The sequence below is a fragment of the Chrysemys picta genome, chromosome 1 (genome assembly GCF_011386835.1).
Source record: "Chrysemys picta bellii isolate R12L10 chromosome 1, ASM1138683v2, whole genome shotgun sequence".
NCBI lineage: Eukaryota > Metazoa > Chordata > Testudines > Emydidae > Chrysemys > Chrysemys picta.
This window is the reverse complement of record NC_088791.1, coordinates 172,863,081-172,890,397: the sequence shown is the minus strand read 5'-3', so window position 1 is coordinate 172,890,397 and position 27,317 is coordinate 172,863,081. Positions and strand designations below refer to the sequence as shown.

The window sequence follows — 27,317 nt, the reverse complement described above, 5'->3', positions numbered from 1 at the left end:
GCAGCCGCGTCCCTGCCGCGGGAGCGTGGCTCTTAGCGATGCCTCATTGGCATGGGCGAGAGAGGCAGAAGAGCGAGTCGGTGCTGGGCTCATATACAGGAGGCGAGAGGATTATTATTATTATTATTATTATTTTTAATAAAAACCTCGAGCAAACCCAGGTTTCCGAAACCAACGTGGCTCTTGCGGAGCCCCCTTTAGCTGTGCCACGCATCCTGCAGCTACTTTCCAGACTCGGCTCTTTGGGGTGGGATTTCTCCCCCTCGCCTCCTTCCCCTCTCGCCTTCATTGACAGGAGCCTTCCAAGTGAAATGTAACAACCACTGTGTGACTGCAGTGGAGGGAAATCTGCAAAATACTATTATCGTGCACATGAATAGTGAGTGAGGGGTGGGAAGAGAAACCCCTCCCAGCTCCTGAGACCTTGCCTTATTTTGGGGAAAGGCAAGAGGAATATAAATTGCACTGGATGGAGAAACCGGCGGAGAGAGTTGGCTCCTGCTGTTGTGGGGAGGAGGATGTGGCCGTGGTGCTGGAAGGAGAGTAAGGAGGATCTCTCTGTCTGCAGCGTGGGGGAATCTGGGTTTGGTCTGGCCACCCCCTCCCCCTCTCTCCAGCTGATTGGGGACGAGAAGTTGCCAGATACCCGAGTGCGTGTGGGTGAAGGAATCCTGAAGTTACCCCCCGTCACATGCACCCCGGCGGCCTTGGCAGGATTTAAATGAGGTCAATGAGCCGTCATTCAGCAACTTCTTCGCCTGCACCTTTTTTTTTTTTTTTTAAAGATAGCTGCCGGGAGAGAAACATCCCTTTCTTACATATGGGGTAAGGGAGGGGAAGAACCAAATGAACTAAGTGACCTTGTGGTATTTTTTTTTGTTTTTGTTTTTTTCTCTCACCTTGTCCCTGTAAAGTTTGTATTTTCAAATCTCTCTAGTGAGCATCCTGTGCCGAGGTTTCCAGAGGAGGTTAAATTCCCCTCCCCCAGTCCCTCCCCAACAGAAGCAGCAGTAATCTGCGGGGCGTCTGAAATAGACGCCTCTGTCTATCTCCACTGCATTCAGTAACCTGCAGGCAGCACCCACTTCACCTTCTGAGGAAGTTGCATTTTTGGTGGCGGTGTTGAAGGGGAGGACGATTAAATTCATTTGGCGATTGCAAATGATGGTTGTATACTCTTGATTTTCCTTACCGATCTGTATGAGTTGCCCAGTACGTCAATGCACAAGGAGCTGGTGATGCTATAATACAAGATTTATTGGGGCATGTGCGGCAGACTGCATCTGGGGGTTGAGGCTCCTGTGTGCCTTTACGTTGCCCTGTGAATTGTCAATTCATTGCGATGGGGGCGGGGGGGGGAGGAGGAGGGAGGGACGATGAAGGGGGAAACCTGTCTGGACTGACTCTTTCTCTCGCCAATAAAATTGGTTTTGCTGCTGCCAGAGGAGGATTTGATCTTCTTTTTCTTAAAATGCAATCAGATGCATTCGGTGCATCACGTTATTAAAAGCAAACAGTGATTTAAAGTGGTGGCTTTCGCAACAGTTTAGGGAGTGTGCCAGGGAAAATGCACCATTGCAAGTAGCATTGGGTTTTTTAAAAAAAGTGCAAGAAGAAAGGTGTAATCCAATTCTACCTGACTGAAAGCAATCAAATCAGGCCTGCTCTTGTGGGAGAGGGAAGGGTTCCCTTCTTACTGCTATCTGGCTGTCTCCCACATTTATAAAATGTCTCTGTTTTTAACCTCACAGTGGAGATATATTTGGAGGGGGGTGTCAGTTTTTATTGAAGTATTCATCTACCTAGCTCTTGAGTGCTGCTTCAGAAGGTGTTTTTCCTGGGTGTATCTTAAAATGCTTAAGAATGAAAACCATATTTCTGGGATCTGTCTGAGACTTGAGTAATTTATACTATCCTTTGCTGCTGATGGGTAAGACTAGAGGACGAAATGATTGAATTTTTGCTAGTAAAAGTCTGTTCTGTACAGTGGTGGCTGAGTTTCACTGAACACTAAGTTGCTTTAGTCCACCTTATGTTGGTACTTTATAAATTCTGTTTGCTCAGTTTTACCATTTATTTTGGCACAGCTAGCAGGCACAGTTAAGTATATTAGACATACTTATTTATTGTTGGCAGCTTCATAGTTGTATGTAAAAGTAGCTTGTTCCTGTTGGCTTGCCTTGCTCCCCAAAGCTGTGTTAAGCGATTCAATGGATTTGTTAAAGTTTCCTCCTCTTGGGCCTTAGGATATCAGTTTTTTCCTAGTTCATTAGATGAATAAAAACTTTGTTCTGTAGTTTTTTAAACATTTACTACTTCTGATTGTGAGGACTTCATGTCAATGAAACTTAAGCTAATTAAGCTTAAAGACCGTGCCAGGCAGTCAAGATGATGTGTCCTATATGGGAGTAAGGCAATGCCCAAAAAGCCAACCAGGAGCCTCACTTTCAAAAGTAGTCCTGGGTACTGATGAAACAGTGGAAATAGGAACATGAGAACATATAATGGTTTTTCAGCCAGTGCATGCAATAACATTAATCGCAAGCACTCCATTACGTTTTTTGTTTGCTCTTTTCTGAAAGTTCCCTAATAAGAGCTTGCTGTGGGAGGGCAGAAATGGTGGTGGGAGAGGGAGTAATAACATGCTGAGGTTAGAAGCAGTTTGTCAGATGAGTTCAGATGAAGGTTTCTAACCATCAGAGGAGTGAAGTTCTGGAACAGCCTTCCAAGGGGAGCAGTGGGGGCAAAAGACATATCTGGCTTCAAGACTAAGCTTGATAAGTTTATGGAGGGGGATGGTAGATGGGATAGCCAAATTTTGGCAATTAATTGATCTTGACTATTAGCGGTAAATATGCCCAATGGCCTGTGATGGGATGTTAGATGGGGTGGGATCTGAGTTACTACAGAGAATTCTTTCCTGGGTGTCTGGATGGTGAGTCTTGCCCACATGCTCAGGGTTTAGCTGATCACCATATTTGGGGTCAGGAAGGAATTTTCCTTCAGGGCAAATTGGCAGAGGCCCTGGGGGTTTTTCACCTTCCTCTGCAGCGTGGGGCCTGGGTCACTTGCTGGAGGATTAAACCATGATTTGAGGACTTCAGTAGCTCAGACATAGGTTAGGGATTTGATACAGGAGTGAGTGGGTGAGATTCTGTGGCCTGCGTTGTGCCGGAGGTCAGACTAGACTATCATAATGGTCCCTTCTGACCTTAAAGTCTATGATTCAGAGATGAGAAACTTGAAGTTAGTCTGTTCTGCCCTCTCTAGTGGCTGATGCAGAAACAGTAGCTTCTATAGTCTAGAAATGCTAAAAATTTTAGCAGCCATAGTGGTTATGTAGTGATTGCACTATGCCCCAGAAGACTAAATTGTTCAATTTGTTCACAATACTTGTCACACTCACCTACCTTTTTGCTTTAATTCTTCCACTAAATGAGTTTAGTAATATTATCCCCCCAAATGTAAAAAGTTTCCAGTGTGCATTTAAAACAACGTGGGAGTTCAAATGATGCACCCTTTTTTATTTTACTTGAAAAGCAAACAGTATATTGTAAACACTTCATGTGTGAAGCTATAATACTAAAGATGGGTTTTACTGTATTCTTTGTATAAAGATGTGGTTTAGGATTATCCCAGAATGCAGCTACTATAGCCCCCTGCTGTGTGATAATGCAAATGGCATCTAATGCCTTAATGTGCTCGGCTTCTGAGAAAACACTGGATAGCATTGTATGTGATACCGAAAAAGTACTTTCAATACATCAGTGCTAACACTGGGCAAATGTTTTCAGGGAAGTGTCTATAGACACTCGAAAACAATACTGAATTGCTGTAACTTAAATGACAGTGGATAGACTACTAACAAGCTTTTTTTGTCTGAAGTTGTGATCATTGATACATTTTATCATTGAAGCTGATAGAAAGCAGGTTGCTGGTAAGAACATCTTTATCATGAACCCGGATATCTTTATAAAAAAGATACACATTAATTCCCATATTGACTGACCTAACATGATGTTGTGGAAATAGTTATGCTACAATAGTTAATACTTAGTTGGGTAGGTAAGATTTTTTTTTTTTAAATTCATTGCGAGTTTTTTGATGTGAAGTCACTATATAGCTGTATATTATCCATAAAGCTCATTCAGCTAAGTTAAATTATGGATTATTATGGAATTAGGCAAATCGAAAGTATTTAAATATATGATGTAAGAAACACTTACATATTTCCTTGCCGTTACTATTGATCACACAAATAAAGTAAAAAAATGGGTGTCTAAGCCCAAGCATATTAGTTCAGCACAAACTAGATTGTTTGACTTGTAGAAACTGTTGCAAAGTCTGTTTTGGTGCACAGAGAAACAAGGTAACAGATTATGGGTTTTTGTTTTGATGATGACTCTTTGTCAGCTCATGTGTGAAGTATTTAAGTCAATAAACATGATGTAGAGCTTGTTTATGAATTTGACTAGTTTAACCAAGGTTTCATTGGCTCTTCAGCAGTACACACTGATGCTTCATATGTACATGTAAAATACTCTCAGACCACATCTCATGAAGTTAAATATAATCAGTTATAATCAGTATTACTGAAATAACTGCAGAATATGACTAAGTACTTAATTGGGGAAAATACACATTGATGTATCTTGGTGAGTAAGGACTGCCGGATTAGGTCCTCAAGAAAGAGTTCTGTGACTTACACCCTATTAAAATTCTTGTTCATTATCTCTTATTCTAAAAAACCTTTAAGTGGTTATCAAGTTCTTAATGTCACTTTAACATTGTATAACAATATACAATTGCTATTTTCCTCTCTAACACCACATTAAATAGTGGACTCTCTTTTTCAGCTTGTCATAAAGCAAGTGTCCTCGCAGTGCAGGAAGCCTTGATCAAGAGACACTGGCTATCGAATAGTTCTTTAATTGAAGTACATCAACTTTTTTTGGTGGCGGGGGAGGGTTGAGGTTTATTGGCATGTACAAGATAGAGAATTTAAGTCTGTTAGTCTCCCTTTCAGCTTTTGCTTTTTTGCCATTTTAATGTTTGCATTTTTAATTCTTATCTGATACGGGATTAAATTCACTGCTGGCAAAGGGATAGGCAACAGCCTTTAGTTTGGTAGTTGCACTTCTTTGTTCAAGAGATACGTAGTAATATTAAAGATAGATGCAATGTGTTCTGAGTTTTTTCTAAATGTCTTTGCATTTCAAATGCAGAAACAAGTCATTTTTATGCACAGTTGCTGGAAACCTTCTGAGCGATGTCAGTTAGTGGCTAACAGAATAGGTAAGAATGTGGCGGCCTACCTTCTCACAGAAAAGCTTAGGCCCTCTTTAAGACTATAGAAGTAACGGGTAGTAACTCTCTACATAAGAGTTCTAATACAAATCTTAAAAATCTGACTTCGTAATGGTTTGCATTTCAGAACAATTCTTAGTCTTAGTTGAACTGAAACTAAATTCTGGTTAAGATACCACTTAGAATGACTAAAGAGCCTGAGAATGCTGGAGTATAGTGCCACCAACCTGTCTTGCAGGCATAATTAAAAAAAAAAAATCCAAACCAGTGCAGGTTGGAGATACATGGCACTATGTTATGTAACACTTAACATTTCATTTGTAATGAATAAACTGCATAAACTTACAGGACTTCAGTGTACACATTCCTTGTCCTTGAGAGGGTTTTACTGTACACCTAAAAGTACATAATGTTTGTTTTTTAAAAGTACATATAGTTTTTTTAAATTCCATGTCTCTATAGAACTATGCAATTTAAAACCATGGAATAGCCATGCAAGAGTTGGGGATATCCTTTTTGGGTCTACTTTAATCTTTCTTAGCCTATTTTTAACATAAATAGATTGTTCTATATAGTCTGAACATAGGTAGTCTTCATTTTAATCTGCAGTAGGCCAAGTGCAGGTCTTGACGACAGGGTTAAGTTGATCTAAGTTATTCATGTAGCTGGAGTTGCTTAACATAGCTGGAATCAACGTAGCTTAGGTCAACTTATTGTGGTGTCTACATAGTGCTGGGTTTCTCCCATCAACTTACCTTGTGCTTCTCATTCCGATGGAGTACCGGATTGATGGCAGAGTGGTTGGCGGTTGATTTTAGCACGTCTTGACTAGAGCATTGATCCATGGTAATTTTAGACACACCCTTAGAGTAGGGCAGTACTAAGATGAAGTTCTCTAATAGGAATTGAATTATTTGGGGAAATATGCAGGGGTGGGGGGAGAGTACGAAGTCTATAATTAACAAATTGGTAATGAAGATGACATGAAACAGAAGCCTAGCCTGTTCAGGAAATCAGTTACATTATCTCTTGCAGTTCCTAGTGGCTCCAGTGTTTAAAATATAATCTTTCGATCTTCTTAAATAAGATAGAGAATCCAATATCCAGAATTAACATGAAACTTCTTACAGTAGGCTGTAATGACTATGTTAAACTGAGGTGAACCTCTAGCAACCTAGCTCTGAAAACGCCTTGTTCGTTTTTCTGCTGTTTATACCCACAACTCTCCCACCCCAAAATCTCATGCCATACTTCATATTGGGGGCATACGGAACTTCATAATACTGCATGTGTTCCTGGTCCGGAGATGTGTTCTGCATCTGACTGAAGAGGGTAACTGAAAGGAGGTTGAGTTTTAGACGTAATTTTCCCCCCAACTTGTCCTAAATTACTGTGGAGTGTTAAGCTGTTCCTGGGTTTCTTTCCAGTGGTAGCTATGCGTCAGTGTCGGAAGAAATGGTCCCTATGCAAAATTTATATAGCAGTGTGGATTTGTAAAGTGGTTTCAGTCATGAAAAGTACCATAAGCAAAACTTGTAACTGTGTACAGCAGTGTCTTAATCTTGTTCACTATAATTGAGCTTGTTTTTACTTAATTCTTTATACCCTGCCACTAATTCATACTGTACAAATAGGCTCTGAAATATAATGTATATGGCCTTATGCTGGTTAATAGTCCTCTCTACATCCTTGAAAGAGTAGTACAAATAGGAATTCCCTTTGCTCTTGTGCATTTATATTCACTGTAAATGGGCTTGGCAGACTGCAATTGATATGACCCATCAAAATTATCTAGTATTTAAGGGTTTTTTGTTGTCAGTTTGACTTTAGTTGCAGGAAATGGCGGAGGGGGCACACAATTTATTTAATGACAAATGTTGAGATTCAACAATGCTTTATAACAATTTAAGGCTATTCACTTTGTTTATTTTGAGTTCTCAAGCAGCATTTTTCTTTGCTTATCTGAATTTTCTATTAACAGCAAAAATACTCGGTCATTTTGTGTGTATGGTGTAATTGATTATCAATGTTTAAGGATAAAAATGTAATCTTTCTGAGCCTAATGATAAGCAGTTTAGTGGCTTATGTTGGGTGTCCCCCCCCCCCCCTTTTTTTGGGGTGGGGGGGGCCGCGCGGAGGAAGGCCAAGGAAAAATGAGGCCAGATTCCTGTGACAAAATGCAAATATCTAGGTTATATCTGAAATATAGCTAAATATTTTGCTTATTGAATAAATGTTTGTATTTTTATTGATATAGTAATCTCTTTTGCTAATCTTAATTAAAATGAAAGCTCACTATACAAAACAACTGATCAATGTCCATATAAAATAATCCTTATTATGGATATCAGTGTAGGTTCCTAATGCATTACACTATGCATTTCCATCTTTCTTCCCTTTGCAGAAGTGTCAAGCAACAAACCAGCACAGACAGTTCTTTGATCCAGTTGTGCTGGCAAGCCTTAACTCTACTTCTGCTTAGCGAAGCTCTACCCAGACAGCTCCAAAAAAATTGGCTGATTGACAGTTCTGAGGAAAATTTAAGGCCAAATCACTTCACAGTAGCAGTTACAGTAGACACTTCGGGATAAACATCTGAACAAATGGAAAATACCACACTGACCTACATGTGCTGGATTATCTGTAACTTGACCTGCTTTCATTCCTACCATGCTAAATAGTAGGAGGCTGCTCTGATTAGACCCTAACCATGGGGAAAAAAACAGCTAGTTGACGCAGAAGCCATTAGTTTTCAGAATTATGTAAGATTAAGAGCACTGTCCTCTTTATTCCAGAACAACTCCAGTTATGTAGGTTTGACAGTTCAGTTTTGTAATTGTTTGTTTGACCATTTGGATTATCAATTGAACACTGATGTGTAATAGAACCTTCAGAAGTAGCATAGATGAATATAAAAAACCCAAGAGAAATTGCAATCAACAAAATATTACTAACAAGGGGAAGTTCAAAAGCATTAGTTTAAGTTGGATCTTTGTAGTAGTTAAAACTACTAGGTTATTCAGAATCCTTTGCAACTACCCACTATTTCTACTGTTCCCCGCCATGATGGTTTTCTCTCTTACCCTCCATATTAGCATTACATATATTTGCCAAAAGTATGTTATAAATTTGCCTGCTATTACCTTCCTGTCCAAAATATGCAGATTGTAATCTATGGTAGCCTGTTTTTATTTTTATATAAAAAAGCGGAGCTCTTAGTTGCAGGAGTCAGATAAATAGCTGCATGGTGCATCTATGATACACATCCTGACATGCATCCATTAGTAGAGGAGGAAAAGAAATCACTGGCTTTTCTACTTTCTAAAGAAGTAAATATACTGTTCAATTGTGTCTACCACTGTCTTGAAACATATCGTCACAGGGTCAGCTGTGCTGGAAAAACTTACTTTATGGTTCAAAATATAAAGAGATAAATGCAGTACTGCATCTGTTAGCAAATTGAGACGCTTTAAAGGCACTGACTAGAGAGATTCACTCTGAACAGTTTACTAATCAAGGATTAAACACTATCTCTCAATCTGCAACAAAGGCCATAAAAAGACTATAATTTACAGTGGTTCTTCCCTCAGCTTGGGCCTTTCGTTAGCATCTAAATTCATTGCAACTAGAAATTAAAGAAATTCTGTCTTTAGGATGATTGGGGAATGTTCAGCATTCAAATGTTACTACAGTAGTTGACTAAAAATGGAACTGAAAGTGTACTAGAGTAAGCATAGCATTCCAGTTCCCCTTTCAAAGCTTTAAAAAAATCTTGTTGAACCCACAGATAAAATGTAGGCATATCTAATAATTAGGGCTGTCAAGCAATTAAAAATCATGATTAATCATGCAATAAAACAATAATAGAATAACAAATATTTATTGAAATATTTTTGGATGTTTTCTACCTTTTCAAATATATGGATTTCAATTACAACACCGAATACAAAGTGTAGAGTGCTCACTTTGTATTTTTGATGACAAATATTTGCACTGTAAAAAAAACAAAATAAATGTATGAGGTGAACTGAACAAATACTAAGTACTGTAGTGCAATCTCTTTATCATGAAAATGCAACTGACTAATGGGGATTTTTTGTTACATAACTACACTCAAACAAATCAATGAAAAACTTTAGAGCCTACAAGTGTACTCAGTCCTATTTCTTGTACAGCCAATCGCTCAAACAAGTTTTACATTTGCAGAAGATAATGCTGCCTGCTTCTTGTTCACAGTGTCACCTGAAATTGAGAACAGGCATTCGCATGGCACTGTTGCAGCCAGCACTGCAAGATATTTACATGCCAGATGTGCTAAAGATTCATATGTCCCTCCATGCTTCATACACCATTCCAGAGGACATGCTGATGCTCATTTTAAAAAAAAGCATTCATTAAACGTGTGACCGAACTCCTTGGGGGAGAATTGTATGTCTCTGGCTCTGTTTTACCCATATTTTTGCAATATATTTCATGTTATAGTGGTCTGAGATGACTCAGCACATGTTCTTTATTCTATGAACACTTTCACTGCAGATTTGACAAAACACAAAGCAGGTACTAATGTGAGATTTCTAAAGACAGCTACAGCACTCAACCCAAGGTTTAAGAATCTGAAGTGCCTTCCAAAATCTGAGAGGGATGAGGTGTGGAGCATGCTTTCAGAAGTCTAAAAAGAGCAAGACTCCGATGCAGAAACTACAGAACCCAAACCACCAAAAAAGAAAATCAACCTGCTGGTGGCATCTGACTCAGATTATGAAAATGAACATGTGTTGGTCTCCATTGCTTTGGATAGTTATCGAGCAGAACCTGTCATCAGCATGGATGCATGTCCTCTGAGTGATTGGCTGCACAAGAAATAGGACTGAGTGGACTTGTAGGCTCTAAAGTTTTTCATTGATTTGTTTGAGTGCAGTTATGTAACAAAATCTCCATTAGTCAGTTGCATTTTCATGATAGAGATTGCACTACAGTAATTGTATGAGGTGAACTGAAAAAATATTATTTCTCTCAATTTTTATAGTGCAAATAATATAAAGTGAGCAGTCTGTACTTTGATTTCAATTACAATAGAATACAATATAGAAAAAAAATCCAAAATATTCAATACATTTCAATTGGTATTCTATAGATTAAAACTTCAATTAACTAAAAAAAAAATAATTGCATGAGTTAACTGCGATTAATCAACCTCCATAATAATAATAATATAACAAATATGCTGGCCTGGTGGTAGCTGCTTCACAGTATTGTATGGACCAGCAGGGGCTGGGAACAATGCTGAACAGGCTGTGACCTCCATTCCTGTGAATGTCTGAGCACTTCATCTCAACTCTCCAACTGAATAATACCTACAAGATCAAAATAGAGTGGCTCTCCCTCTCAGTCCAAACAAAAAAGTAGCATCAAGGTGGGATCTTGAACATGTATAATATGAAAATCCATTTTCCCCCACAACTTGCATAATGTGGAGAACTGCTAGCAGACAACTTATTTTGGTTGATCTTAAAATGACAAGAAGGGGTCTACTTTGATACCTCCCACCCCACTTCCATTGAGTATAATGGAACCCCCCACTACCATATCTTTGCAGGTTACACACTCACTTTATTCTTTTAACTAATAAAATCAAAGCCTGGAATCTGACACCTGACTCAAATCTTAATTTGTCAAGTCAGAAATGACATACCAAATTTATTATAAAAGGAAATGAGAACTAGTACAATACGCAATATTTTTACCATTGTTCAAATTTAAAGTAACTTGTACAAATTGTAAGCCAACAGGTGTCAACATCAAGGTTTTCTATGTTATGTGACATATCTTCACACTGGTATAGGGTGGTTAGATTTAAATCAGTGACTCAATATCACTGATTTAATTATTTAAATCAGGAAACCTTGATTTAAATGGTCAGTTTTCATTTTTATTTGTACTTTATCTACAATTTTTTGATTCTCAGTGGTTGGTAGCCATTTTAAAAACTTGTTTTGTAAAGGCTATATTTATTTGCCAAACTTGGTGCTGCTTATGCTAACATGTATGATGCACCATAACTAGCTATTCATGATTTAAGCAATATTATATTTAAGCAGATTCTTAATAAAAATGTAAAAACTAATATAAAATGTTGAATAATACGTTTATTTGACTTTTGATTCATGATTTGTGCTAAGCTCAAATAGGATAGAAATTCAAATTCAAGTAAATGCAGAATTTTATTTTTAATGTGCTAGAAACAAATTTTTCCAAAGTTATCAAAACATGCTTTGCATATGAAAGGAATCATTCACTCTAGATAGTGAATTGAACTGAAATTTATGTTCTGTAGGAGTTCAGAAGCAGTAGCTCTTACCTTCTCATATCTAATTTTTATTTATAGCTTGGAAGCGGAAAATAAGTCTTCCTGCTCTTAGAACTCCTGTTTAGTATCTCAGCTTTGAAGTAACTAGTCATTTGAACTGAACTAGTTGAATAAACTGAAGAGAAGATTCTCTCTGCCCCTGCAGAAGAGGCTATTGCTGTCAAAAGCTGGTTAAGCACTTCAACAAACTCCAGTGACCCCAAATAAAACTGGGTGCTCAGCATAGCCCTAGGAATCATGAGATCTAGCTGTGACTGTTGAAAAATAGGCTTTGGAGTGCTAGTAGAATAATCTATCACCACATTACTGTCCTTCCTGAGGTACCAGTCTCCAGGGTACTCTAGGAAACACTTGGAGGACATGCAGGCCGGTGCAACCACTAGGCAAACTAGGTGGCCGCCTAGGGCGCCAAGTGATTTGGGGGCACCAAAAAGCATGCTCAGGGGAGGCAGTGGAATGGAGGTGAGCTGGGACAGGAGGGCGTGGAGAGGGCTGCCTGCAGCAAGTAATGGGGTGGGGCATGCAGGGGAACTGCTCCCCGCCCCAGCTCACCTCTGCTCTGCCTTCTCCCCAGAGCGCACCGCCCCCGCTCTAATTCTCCTCTCCTCCCAGGCTTGCCGCGCCAAACAGCTGATTGGCGCCGCAATCCTGGGAGGCGGAAGAAGTGGAGCGGCGCTGGCGTGCTCAGGGGAGAGGGCAGAGCAGAGGTGAGCTGGGGCGGGGAGTTGCTGCGGGGGGTTGCTGCAAGGCAGAGGAGGGGAACTGCCGCGGGGGACACCGCAGGGGTGGGAGCTGCCACAGGGGGGGCTCCCCGGGTGGAGGGGGTGTGGGGAGCTGCCGCAGGGGGGGCTCCTTGGCTCTTCCCCATGGCCTCCGCCTCTTCCCGCCCCTGCTCCACCCCCTCCAAGCCAGGGGAGCAGAGCAGGCTGGGGCCCCAGGCCTCCGTGGGGGACGGGTGGTTGGCTACTTCCTGCGGGAAGTGGAGTGACCTGGCCCCGCCTGCTCTGCTCCCTTGGCTCCCAGGCTTGGGGGGAAGGGGGAACTGCCCCCCCCCGCATTCGCCGGCAGCACAGCTGGGAGCCGGGGAGCGGAGCAGGCGGGGCTGGGTCACTCCACTTCCCGCAGGAAGTAGCCAACCACCCGTCCCCCACGGAGGCCTGGGACCAGCCACCCCTCCCATGGAGGCCTGGGGCGGGGCCCCACACAGCCCTTCTGTGGAGACCTGGGCCCCCCCATGGAGGCCTGGAGCACTACACAGCCCCCCCAAAGGGGGGCTGCATGGGGCACCATAATAGCAAAGGATGGCCCTGGCTCCCTGGGCCAGAGGGGGTGCGCAAGGTGGAAGTTTCGCCTAGGGTGCGAAATATCCTTGCACTGGCCCTGAGGACATGGATATGACATTCCAATAAAGTGATTGGCACAGGCAGTGTTCTTTTCAAAACAAAGTATCTCTCTTTAATTTAGCTAATAATCTCTACTACAATCTAATCCAAAAACGTGAATTAGACATGTCCCTTGTTGCAAGTTAAGGAGCATTCAGACCACAATACAATAAAAGCTATTTTGTCCAGTACTTCACCAACCAGATAGCTCTATAAACCAGCATTTCTGATTTTCATTGAAATCTGGTTTATAGTCCATTTGGCATGAGGCGAGCAGAGGGTTGGGACATGGGAGGGGGTGTGGAGCATAGGCTTGGGGGCGGGGGGGTATTGGGCATGGGAGGGGGCTTTGGGCATGAGGTGTGTGGGGTGCTGGATCCAGGGGGCACTCTCCTCAGGCAGCAGCCTGTCCCAGCAGCTCTTAAGCAGTGTACAGTGGGTGGCTGTGAACACTGCTGCTGTCCCGCCCCAAACACTAGCTCCACAACTCCCATTTGTCTGGGAATCATGGTTAATGGGAACTGTGGGGATAGCACCTGCAAGCAGAGGAATCGTGCAGGGCCATGTGCCAGACCTCCACCTAGAAGCAGCCAGGACAGATCACAGCTTGTGGGGAGCTGCCTGAGGTGAGTGACCCCAGGATCTGGCACCCCACACACCCTCCTGTGCCCCAACATGCTGCCCCATGCCCTCTCCCACTCCCAAACCCCCTCTCTCATAGTTAACTGGTATTTTTCATTTACCAGCACCCCCAATTCCCCCAACATGATGGATGAAACAGCTTTTACTGTAGCATAGTTTGAGTGATTCTAAATGAGGCACTCTGCCACAGATGGCCAGTCTGTGACAGATTGCTGGCAGATTTTAACTTAAGTATAAGGGGTTTTTTATGTAGGGAAATTTCAATTAACACACACCTCAAGCATAAACATATTAATACTATCCAACACTATAATTATGCTGTACTATAATTAGTATATACTTAAGTATATTAAATATATTAGTGCTATACCGGGGGGGGGGGGGGGGGGCGGATAGCTCAATGGTTTGAGCATTGGCCTGCTAAACCCCGTGTTATGAGTTCAATCCTTAAGGGGGCCACTTAGGGGTCTGGGGCAAAATCAGTACTTGGTCCTGCTAGTGAACACAGGGGGTTGGACTGAATGGCTTTTCAGGGTACCTTCCAGTTCTATGAGATAGGTATATCTCCATATAATTTAAAATGAACAGGCTTACACTATTTGATTCCACTGCATTTTCTGGTGGGGCTGGCCGGTTGCTTGCTTGCTGCTGCTCTGGTCAGTCACCTTGGTTCCATGGCAAGTCTCTTCGGCCGTCTCTCTCTCTTTCTCTCTCCCCCCGTGAGCAATTCTTGCTGGTTCCCAACTGATTAACTGCCTGTTACCACCCTGCTTTTTATATGGTCTTGGGCATGCCCCCAACATGCTCAGACTTGTTCAATACGAATAACCTTGCACATGCTCATTCCTGTTTACCTCATCTGTCCTTACTGCCCAGGCTGTAGATCTAGCCTACTTCATGGCCATATGTCTTATGCACTGATCTGGTCACGTGACCTACAGCATCCAATGTCAAGTGACCTGTGATTTCTCAATGCTTATTCAAGAGGGAAGCCAGGGACACAAAATGGAGATTAGGAATACAAATGAAGTCCAGGGAATTCCTTCAGTATCACAGGATACTAGATCAAAGACCCAAATGGTTACAAGTCCAAAGCAAACCAACTACATTGCTTTCTTGTCCTGGCAAGTGAGGGCCATCATGCATGTATGTCCTGACTTTTGCCATTCAGTGGTAGCAAGAACAGCTGGGGCAGGCTCAGTGGCCAGGAGCTGTAGAAGGTGATCTGTCCCTCTTGCAGGTGGGAGGGGAGGGAGCAGGCTAACTTGGAACTTTGTCCCCTTGCAACCTATGAACCACCAGAAGGGAGACGAGGGACATGATTGAGTTTGTCTCCCCTCCTCAGCTCAAATGCACATGTCCCCTTTTGCTCCTAAACCAACTAGTTTTCCATCCTGTTTAGCAAGATGGGCATTGGGCTAGCTACTTTTGTAGCCAGTAAAGTCTCCCCTTGACTTTTGTAGGACAAAATCAGGCCAAGTAGGAAGGAATAAGGTTGAAGGCATCAAATATTTAAGCTGATCAGCCACTGCAAAGCACAAAGTTAAATTAAAAGCATATTTGATATAAGTTTTGTCACAATATATTGTGTTCAGTGTTTGATCTCCTGGACTAACATTTGATTAAAAAAAAATCTTATAGGGAATGACATTGGTATCTTCAGAACACTAATTCAGTATGCATCTGAAACTTCTTTAAATAGTGGTAATTGTAATACCGTCTCCTGAGATTACATTTTAGAGTATTATCTTGGTCTCAACAACACTTTCTCTTTTAGGCTTTATTCAAATAAAATAGTATTTTTGTATAGTACACTACATGGTGTATAATATACAGCTTAATGACAAATGTCAAGTATATTGCATTTTTTGACAGTGAAGCCCAAGATTTTCCTCCCCGACAATTGGTACCTTGAAGTTACACTCCTTTGAGGGGTCTGTATAGATTTAAGAAGTGGTTGCTACAGCAAGATGTAAAGCAGGGGTCAGTAACCTTCGGCACATGGCCCATCAGGGTAATCTACTGGCGGGCTGCAAGACATTTTGTTTACGTTGACTGGCCGCAGGCATGGCACAGCACCCCTGCAGTTTCCCATGGCAGCTTAGTGACGTTCCTGGCCAATGGGAGCTGTGGGAAGCAGCGGGCAGCACGTCCCTACAGCCCGTGGCTTCCTGCAGCTCCCATTGGCCGGGAACGGCGAACTGCGGTAAAAGGGAACTGCAGGAGGGCCGTGCCTGCAGATGGTCAATGTAAACAAAATGTCTCACGGCCCGGCAGTGGATTACCCTGATGGGCTGTGTGCTGAACATTGCTGACTCTTGGTGTAAACTTTAGTAGTTGTCCTGTTTACATATGATCTGTAAATATGAGGGGAATAATTGACATGACAATGATTGAACTTCCATTTTCTGTGTTTTTGGTTCCCTGAGGCTCTTATGACCACCTGCTTGTTATGAACATCTAAAATAATTGTGGGACACATGTGAGAACCTAACATCTCAAGCTGGTCTCCTAGTCACAGTGGGAGGCAGTGAAATGTGTGATTCATTTTATATTAAAGACAACTGCTCTAACAGTGCAACTTACAGGAAAAAAGCAAGGTCCTTCGTAATAAAGATAAATGAAATCTATGCAGTCATAGGCTATATTTGCACCATACCAATTGTATCTTCAGAATATACAGTTTAAGACTTTTTTTTTTTTTTTTTTTTAACAATCATGTTCATATTTTGGTAAGGTGTTCTAAATCAGCTGCTTCCAAAACACCAGGAAACCCATTGCTACACTTTGCAGCAGAAAAGGTGATTGATCTTTCATGTTGAATAAAATCTAGAAGTGACATAGATTTATTATAAGTTAACTTTGATTACAAAAGTAAATCAATGGATAATAGATATTTGAAAACTTTTATATAGGGAACTAGGTGGTGCTGTTCTTTCATCTTTGTATCTTTACTGAATTCTTAAGAACTGTCTCGGAACATCACTCTGCTTCTTTCTAAAGAGAAATTTAGCTATATAACATACTTATCTGGAACTAAATATTATGTTTACAGTAAGTATATTCTAGTTGAATATTCAACTTGTCATTTACAAAAAAGTGTCTTAAACTTATGCAGCCAACAAACAACTTGGCTTATAGTTAAAATAACAGCAACAAAAACACCTGCAGTTACTTCATTTTACTTGATTTCCTAATCATAGAACGTGCTTTAGAATACCTTTCAAATCACTTACTTTTATTCAGTACTGTTCTGTCAGACTAATTTTGTCATCCATGATTACTGAAAAATGACTCAAATTTTTCTTATAGTGAACTTCTGAAAAGGCTTCTTGGTTTCACTTTTAACGTTTTTGGAACACCTTTGATAATGCAACTGGATTGGCACTGAGGTGAGGAGAATTGGCTGCATCTGCATCATAGCAATGTGTTAATGGACTTCACTTTACAATTTTTCCTGCGTTATCAAATTTTTGTAAGCATAGTCTCATTACAAAAAGCTTATTAGTACTATATGAAGGACTAGTTAAACTATAGTGATATTCTTTCCAGAGTGCCTTCAGCCCATAAAGAAGAATGTGAGGCAGAAGTTTTATCTGTACTTCATGCATTTTATAGTAAAAGCAGAGAAAATCTTCTGCACATTACTCAGTTTTAAATGAACAGCCATCCTAAAATCTAAGGAAGATATGCATCACAGTACAAACCAGTACTAAATCAGCCATTCACTGCTGGTTTACATGTGCATGATCTACTCAAGAACAATAATGTGGGATGTGTAATCAATTTCAAGCCTTTCATATTGTACAGTAACTCCTCACTTAGTCATCCCAGTTAATGTTGTTTAGTTGTTACGTTGCTGATCAATTAGGGAACATGCTCATTTAAAGTTGGTCAATGCTCCCTTCTAACGGTGTTTGGCAGCCACCTGCTTTGTCCACTGCTTGCAGGAAGAGCAGCCCATTGCAGCTAGCTGGTGGGGCTTGGAACCAGGGTGGACCGGCAGCCCCCCTATCAGCTCCCTGCTCCCCTAAGTTCCCTGTGCTGCAGCCGCCCAGCAGGCTAGCAATTGCAGCTGTCCCTCCCTCCTCTGCCTTGGAGCTGCTCCCGGAGACTCCTGCTTGCTGTGCGGGGGGAAGGGAAAGGGCAGGAATGTCAGGGTGTCCCCTCCCCCCCTGTTCCTGAACTCTGCTTACCCCATCTTCCATAGAACGGGGGGGACACGTGACAGAGGGAGCTTCCAGGCAGCAGTAACTGTGGTCTCAGTGAGCTGATTTAATTAAAAGGCAGTGTACCTAAAGGGAAAATGCACATCTCTTTCACACACAGTGTGTGTCTGTCTCTGTCTGCGGTGCTCTCCCTCCATTCCTGCTGCCTTGTAGACTGTGAGTTAACCCTTGAGGGCTCAACCAATTGCTAGTTCATCATTTAGCAGTAAGGCATTCCCTGGAAAATATCCCACCTCAACCAAGCTTCACAATCATCATTACTGTGTACCAGTGATTAAATTGTTTGTTTAAAACTTATTGTGTGTGTGTGTGTATATATATATATATATATATATACACACACACTAAAAGATATTAATATATATATAAAAAATTATTAGTCTTTTAGTGGAAAAAAAATTTCCCTGGAACCTAACCCCCTCGTTTACAATAATTATTATGGGGAAATTGGATTCACTTAACATCGTTTTGCTTAAAGTCACATTTTTCAGGAACATAACTACATTAAGTGAGGTGTTACTGTACATATGATCTTTACTTCTCAAAGTTCAAAATAGTAATCAAAATCATCTATAACATTTCAGATGGTGTCAAAGTACCTAATCAAATAACCCATCCTTCAGTAAGCAAGTAAAGCTTCAGTATTTCTGACATAACTGAGGTCTGTACATATGTAATCAGAATGTTCAGAACTTAATTTCTGTGGCACATCTGATTTCACATCAACATTGAAAGATTATGGTTACAAAATTTGACTTCTGAATTACCTTTCTACATGTCCCTGGTTTATAAATTATTTTAGTCCTTTTTTTTTTTTTACAGCTGCACGTTCAGAAAGTGGAGAACTGAGTTCTGATGTCTGAAAAAAGCTTCTGACGTTGACTTTTTCGTTAACCTGCATTCAGCTTCACTCTGCTAAATTTAACAAGTGAAACTCTATTGAACCATGTGCATGGCTCTCTTCTGTCCATGTGGCTCAATTGCTTCCAGCCTAATTACACCAGTTTCCTATTACCCTGATGTTCCCTTAGTAGCAGCCTCTCCAAGAAACACAGGTCTCATCATTATATCCTGCTCACTAGAACTGGAGTGACATCTTCCCTGCCTTAAAGAAAACAATTAAGTGAAAGCAACTTGTGAAAAAGTAGTATGGACTGTTTGTCTATATATGATTATGAAATATTTTTTTTGTTTTTGTGGAGGTTTGATCATACGTTAAACATAAACGGAATAGTACTTTCCCATGCACTCTTACAACAGATTCAGTGAATATTTAAAAGAGGAATGCCTGAACGGACAATTGGCCAAAAAACTATATCAGAATCATTTGTTACATAGAATACTGTTACCAAGAATTGCAGTGTTTAAGTGTCCTTGCAACATTTGTCAGAATTTTTGTCTTATCACAAGCTACACTGAAGTATGGGTCTTAACAGGTAGCAAGATAACAGCACTTAAATGTGTCACTTCTGGCTAACACCTTGCTTTTTCTATCCCCTCTGAACTTCAGCTGGCATGTTAGCACTCATTTATGGACTTCCTATTTTGGGGAGTACTTTTTTGTGTGTGTCCAGGACCAAATTATGTATTACTGTTTTCTTGCTTTCAGTTCCACTATGTGTAGTCTGCACCCTCCTAAGAAAACATATGGCTGGAAGTACAAACAACTATTTGCTTATTTGATTTCTTCAAATTTTTAAACACTGTCCATGCATATTTAGTGCTGAGTGCCTATCCCAAAAACTAAATTTTTTTTAGCAGCCTTGTCTAGATAAGGTATCCCTGTCAGCACACTCAAAGGGGGGAAGATGTGCTTTAATAAGTGCCCAGTAAATAAATAATGCTTCTGCTGTGCGCTCTATTTTTAAATAAAATGTTCTAGAATGTGATCCTCAAAGTCACAAATGGAAGTTAGGTGTTCAGTTTTTCTTTCAGAGGGAATTAGAGTTGGCTGTCCCAAGGTTTTGTCTCATTAGTGATGGTAAAAATATCTTCCTGTAGCATAAACATGCCAAAGTTGGTCAATCTAATTCTGTAGAAGGGAAAATTGAACTTTTTTAACATAAAAACTCAGCCCTCTCAGGCTAAACAGTGTTGGGATGGGGGGGGGGGGGAGTAGAACTGGTGTTGTCTAGTTTAAACTAACTTGGGTTAATGCCAAGGGAAATTTACTTTTACAGACACCAGCAGGATTGAGTGTTACTCCGTGAACATACTAAATTAACTAATTTATTGTAGAATATATTTGTTCATAGATTCCTATGTAGACCTAAAACATAGAATTTATTGAAATGGGATTGATACTTTATTGAATACTGCTAATACTAGAAAGCAATCTGGAGCTTTCTCAAATCCAGATAGTTACATTTCAGTTAAAGAAATGTAATCTAGAATAATGTTTTTTTCAGTGATATCTCCATAGCTAGATTTAGTAATCTAAACCCCGAGGATATCACTTTGTAGATTCTTTACATTATGGTATGCAATATCAGTATTTCATTTATCTGAGAAGAGAATTTTTGTTCACACTTTGGTGTTTTTAAAGGGTATTACAGACTGTGCACTTCCATCTCTGTATCTTTTTTTCCCCTAGTCTATTTCTTGTCTTTGTGGTGTGGTGAATTTTCTATTATATAGACATTCTAGTCATCCTTTTCAATGTCTCTTGTTTTTAATAAGGAGAGAATTGGATACAAATGTGCTGTCTATTTTGTACCATAAGCTGAAACATGACTTCACTTACTCATAGTTCAGCTTAGTCTACTTTTTGAAACAATTTTTGTTTAATGGAGGTCTAAGAAATGTAGCAGTTATTTTTCTAAACCTGTATTGTAAAAGCACAATACCCATCAAGGTCAGTCTTCCCTGGGTAGAGTGGGGTTTTCAGATTTGACTGAATCACTGCCATGAATCTTAATTAAGCTTAAACTAAATCTATTGATCCAAAGCTCTCTCATGAAGTACAAAAAGAATCTTGCTTCTAAACAAGCATATATTGAACAGGCTTTGAACTGTTAAGACTGTGTGGTTTTTTTGTTTTTGTTTTTTTTTTCCAGTCTGTTCCATGTACCACACTTCTTGCTTTCCTACATCTGCCCCCATACCAATGTGTCCCTGCACCTCCACTTCCATTCAGCCTCTGTCCCAGTCATTCCCCACCACCATTAGCATTTCTGAACCCCAATCTGTGACTTTCACCCAGCAGCCCCATCTGCCCTGCTCTCTGCATGCATCTGCCTTCCCCCCCCCCTGCATATCCTGTGCCTCCTCGCCTGACTCTGTGGGCAGGGCACTGAGGAATGAAGCCTTTTCTCCTTTCCTGAGCTGACACACCGTCCCTTAACAAAATAGGTCTGTAATCTCTGTAACTGTGTTCCGGACTGTCTGTCTATCCCCTTTAATACAAGAATCTCATGTATTTAACTTCAAAACAAACTGTTGCATGGTGTGTGGTTGTTTTGTTTTTGTTTTGTTTTTATAGCAAAGACTTGCATTATTCAGTAAGCTTAGTCTATAAGAGAAGAGGCAATAAAGGTTAGAATCAGCTTAGACAAATGAGACTTTGATGCTGTCCTAGGCTATTAACTAATTGTTTCCTTCAACCTGTCAGGAAGCAAGGTGCAGCTACTGGAAATGTTCTTCCATAGCTTAGCATTATGGGTTTTTTATTGCTAGTGCTCTTCAAGTCCCTCTCAGAACAATGAACTAGATTCCTCAGAAGGGGAATATAGAGGCTGGGTACAAAGGAGAGTTGGATCAGACAGTGAATGTTACCTGTCACCTTCTATTAATAGTTCAATATGCTAGCTTGGCAGTGAGGAGAGAATCTGTCAGCCATACCTGAAGTGTGAGGGAACAAGACATGTCCTCTTCTATCTTTATAGCTGTTAAAAGGTCTCTTCAGCAGCTTGTCCCCTTTAAGCCTGAGGTGGCTTCCTCTTAGATATCCTAGCAGGAGCTAGGATATATTCCTGAGATTGCTTTGGGAGACCCAGGAGAAGGTTTCCCAGCTACTGCTAAATACCTCACAAATTGTGTGTATAAAACATATGTATAAACTATAAGCAATGTTCATAGTACTGCTTACTATGGTTGTCCAACACTTGGCAGTCTAAGGGCTTGTCTACTCTAGAAATGCTGCCAGAGGCAGGGATCTATGCTCTGAGGTGGTTTCTGGCCTGACATTTCCCATTAAGTTCTTACAGGCATCATACAGATTCCTGGGTCCCTTGTATCAGCAACAGGAACTGATATTTAAGGATGTTGTTTTACCTTTTCACTTACTTCTTTAGATCCCCTCCATGGTGTGAGGAACACTTTCCATGTCTCTTGGATACTCCTAAACTTCTTGTTGGAATCAGCATTTTTCTTCCCCTTAATTCAGAGTTGTCTGGGTACTCATGTCCATAGCATACAAGTAAAATCCTTTCTTTTCATCATCTGTCGTCATCCCCGTAATCTTCACTTTGTTTTTTGTTTCGACCACACACATCTTCTCTCTAATTGGCCCATTTACAGAAGTAAATCTGGCTTCCAAATTCTTTAATCTAGTTCTGCACAGTCTTGTTCTGGAATTATTCTTATCTATATGTGGAAAATGTTTTCTCCAGCTACCTTCTTCCAGTGGATCCAATTGTGCAGTTGCTATTGCTGGTCAGCCAATTAGCAAAGTAACTCGAAGTGTGAGTAGACCCATAAATTCATCTCAGCAGGTAGCCTAAAAGTGTCCAGTTCAGAATGGCTTGAATCTTTTTTTGATCCAGGTTGGGTTTACTTTTTCAGCTGTCTTGCATAACTCCTTTCAGTGTTTTCTTTCCGTAGGCATAATGACCCAACAGATGTGTGCCACTTCTTCTGAAATTAGTTACTTAAAGTATCTTAGATTTCTGATTCATTGACAAAGTGACACTTGACAGCAGATGGGAGAGTAGTTGTGGGTAAAAGTTCTTAAAGAAATATTGATATTTTTCTGTACTACTCTAAAAGAAATAGAACAAAATAGGGGCTGAAGATGACATGTGAATGTATCATTTCCCTCCCACCCCCAGATAATAGATCTGTTAACCCCTGGGATTAACTTCTTAACCATGGTTGATCAATTCTAATTAAATTGAACTCTGAGGCCCTAAAGGCTTGTGATAACTCTCTCAACTAATTTTTTTTCATAGAGCATTCTTTAATTCCTTTAAAAACATGTATATGTGTATTAACATCCCAAACATAAGGATTTAGATTAAATTATTTTAAAGGTGCAAAGTTTGGGGGGTTTTGCGCCTACTCATCAGTCTTCAACAAAACCAGTGATAAATGACAAAGTAGATCTGTTAATTACTGAATGTCTTTTGTCGAGGCTAAAGCCAATTATCTCCGTTACTGACATCAAGTAAAAGACAACTCAAAAAGCAAATTTCCTGCATAAACTTCCAGAGAACTAAGTGTACTGTTTAAACACCCAACTGTCTTGATATGAAACTGGTTATCTAGACTGAATCTGTCAAAGGTGATTGATCCTTTCCATTTCTGGGAAACTATTTGTAATACACCTCTACCCCGATATAACGCACCCCAATACAACACGAATTTGGATATAATGCAGTAAAGCAGTGCTCGGGGCGGGCGGGGCTGCGCACTCCGTTGGATCAGAGCAAGTTCGATATAATGCGGTTTCACCTATACCTCGGTAAGATTTTTTTTTGGGGGGCTCCTGAGGACAGCGTTATATTGGGGTAGAGGTGTAGTTCAGTTTATTTTCACTGGGAAATCTGTAAGCATGTGGCTTCAATTGCTTTAGTTGCTATGAAGGAACTATTTCTTTAAGTTTGACAGTTGTCTGAGTTGTAGGTATGATCACCATATCTATATCCCTGTTTGGAAATTCAAAGATGAATTTACAATGTGAAAAGTCACTTTCAGTCTCAAATTTTGAGATAAATGTCAATATTTTTCAATTTGCTCAGAATAAGTCTGCCTTTCCTACCGAATTTCTGTATAGGAATTACATAAATACTATTTCTACCAATGCTTATTTCTCAGTGCTGAGACCCATAAACAGACTGCAAAAACATTACTACTTGTGGGTTTGGTGCCCTAGTAGGCTGCACAAGCACTCTATAGTGACATAAGTTTTCAACAGCTTTATTCATGAAGGTGGGGGGGGAGGGGGCAGCAGGAGGCACAAGAACTTCTCTCAGGGAACCTGAGCTGCTGGCACAGAGCCTAAAAAACTTTTAAAATAGACAATTTGTTTGACCTTCTATCTGAAATCAGGTGTATGTCTCATGGTATACCTAGGAGAACACTCTAACACTTGCAATGCTCAGTATTCTGTTGGCTATTCATGCCCAGAACACTTTGGAACAGGCTTAAGGCTTTTCACCTACTTGACTGGGGAAGCCCTTAAGGCACAGGCGCCAACATTGGGTGTTCAGACAGATCTATGTTCTTACCACTTGGTTTCAGTGCTGAAACCATCTACTGCTAAATGGAGAAAACCTGGAACCCCATCTTCAGCCTTGGTTTAGGCCTCCAGGAAAGGTTCAACACCTGGCTTTTAAAGGTAGAGACTCAGTTGGCATTAGAACGTTGTAGATGACTCTTGCACCAAATCCTCAGTCTTTTTTTCCAGTACAGGCCTTGCATGCTATAGTGAACTACATATCTACATCTAGTGCTTACTCTACCACAATTCAGGATACATCTTCCTTCAGATCTGAGTCCTCACACAAGGAAACAGAGCTCTGACTTGTTGGAACCCAAAGTAAGAGGCACTGGTCACCAATGAAACCCCAACACTGCCATGCAGGAAGGTCTCAACCTTACACATGTTCTTGGACTATACCAATTGGCATACCTCACCAAGACCCAGTAATCATTCTTATAGGATTTTGGCTTCCCTAAAGACAAAAGCTTGGATTTATACATACAAAGATGTTCAAGAACTGCTTCTAGCACCTTTTGATCTGCCACAGACCAACCTTATCAACCCTCCTTTGCCCTTCTGATTCAATCATTTACCCTCTGAGTTGAAGAATGTCCTCCGTGCCCCTTACAATTGTAGCCCTTGCTTCAAGAAGCACTAAATGTGCTTCTCAATGCTGCTTGGCCTCAACCTGTGGTTCCGTTCTTGGCAGGGTGCTTATGGTTCTCTTTCAGCACCATTAAAAGAATCTGGCATCTGGCAGCATAGATGGAACCTTTGGCACTGCATTTGCTATTGCTCCTGGCCCTTTGCCCTTCCTCTGGCACATTTGTAAACTCCTCTGGTATAGGGGGGCTTAACAAGAACTTTTAAACTAACCATGCATGACCTGTGATAAATGTCTGTATTGTACATATACCACGTGTGACTAATATCCATGTGACAAAATGTATTATCCTATTGCTTGTGACTGCTCCAATTCTTAAGGATACCAATTGTAGCCCAGCCTGTCTGTCTTAAAAGTTAGCTTGAAACATCTTGGACAGTGAAATTTAGAGATGGGCAACTTCAAAAGGGAACAGATTGTGATTCCTTGCTGTGTGGAGCCCATGCTATAGCATCCCAACACAGGTGAAACAAATATTGCTTCAAATGGAGATGGCTCAGCCTCTTGGGAATATTGAGGCAGTGTGGCCCAACAAGACCCCTCTCCCTACCTATTGCTGGATTGCACGTATTGTCTCAGAGCCACTCTTCCTGATCACCAGCTTTGCCTCTTCTCACTTTTCTCCGCACACCTCCTTCTCACACAAGGCCTGGATCACTCCCTCTTTGTGCATCATCCTCTTCCAGTGATGCTTCAGGATTCTATTTTGCCCCAGTAATGAGTTTCTTTATGCTCTATTCCAACTATCATCTAGCAGCTTATCTTCCCTCTGATAATTTTCTCTGAAGCCACAGCAACTGGACCCAAATTCAACAAAATGCCAGTAGTCAAAGCCTGGGGTAAGATTGTGAGGCAGATGCTTCCAAGCTCCATGCCACAAATAAGCTATGCTCATGCCAGTTGCCAAATGGAGATTGCAATTGCAGTTGCAGATATGGCAATCTCCTGTGATATCCTGGACAAACCTTACTGAACTAAGTTTAAGTGTCTTAGGAGTTCTTGTATTAAAATACAATCCCATAATGACCTGACTAATATTAACCTTGGGAAGTGTTATAAGCTTCAAAGGACTCTTTGGAAACAATGTGCTAGACAAAGTGGGATTCCTAGGAAATACTTGGGAGTAGGGACCTTCTTGAGGAGATGCAGTTGTCTGAACTGACAGATATCACTTGCAGCATAAATGTGGAATGTTCAAAATATGTTTATGCTCAGAGTTCCACTGGGTTCCTTGAGCTCAGCTCCCCTTAGTGGGACTCAAATATGCTCAGACTCTGCTAGACTCCTTGATCAAAGAGGTTAAAATACATTGAGAGTCACTCAACTGCCACCCACTTGTGTTCACAAAGCAAGATATCACTATCAGAAAAGTATTCGGTTCTGCACTTCTCCGTATCTGTTGGTCTATGACAAATGAAATAGCTAATGTTGTCACTTAGCTCAGTTGCCTAATTCATAGCTGTACACCTCACTTAAATGAATGGGGTAGCTTGCATCTCACAGCTATTGTTCCAAGAATGTCTGCAGATTCTGCATCGCTTACTCTATTCACCCCCTTTTAAGTTTTCTTCGCTATCATAACAGGTAAACACTTTTTTCAAAATGAAAACAGATTCTGGAGAACAAGATAGCAGCTGGAGAGATATTGGTATGATATATGGGTGCATATCAGCAATTTCCAAGTGCTGGCTAAAACCTTTCAACATGACCCATCCACCCTAATCCAATATGAAACCTACTGGAACCAAAGCTGGAAGGATGTGGGGGAGAGAGCAGTGAGGGTGTGATGTAAAGAAAACCTCATGGCAGTCTTGGGAGGGAAGAAAGAGCAATGGAGACTGGTGTCTGATATGGGGAAAGCACTGTGTATTGGTTCACCATTTTCATGTTGGATGCAGTTTATAACTTAAGCACTGCACTCTGGCCTCCACCTTTCTCCCCCTAATCTCTGCTGGTTAATATTCTATACCTCTGAGCAGCTTCCAGCACTCACTGAAAAACAATGTACTGTTTTGTTTTTTTCTCTTCTTCAAGCTTTCATCCCAAAATATAGATATTTACACTGTTGGATTGTGAGGTATTGGTGCTTAAATAACACTATACATTGCAGAAGTATTTTAGATAAATTGTAGCAGACACTAGAAGTTTCACAAGCCACTGACAGAGGAGAACTTGTAGAACCAAGGCTGTTAACAAAATATATATTTAAGAAAAGTACCAATACATAAGGAAAAGCAACTTTTGAAGCATTTCCAATAAAATTTGGCGCATGTTTAAAATGCTATTAAAGCGTCTATTCTATTTA

General features: G+C 40.7%; 1 protein-coding gene across 19 annotated transcripts in view; it reads left to right on the top strand.

Moving 5' to 3' along the window:
• The window catches only part of CADM2 (cell adhesion molecule 2), a 1,056,973-nt gene that overhangs the window by 42,288 nt on the left and 987,368 nt on the right, over positions 1–27,317 (top strand). The window lies entirely within an intron of this gene.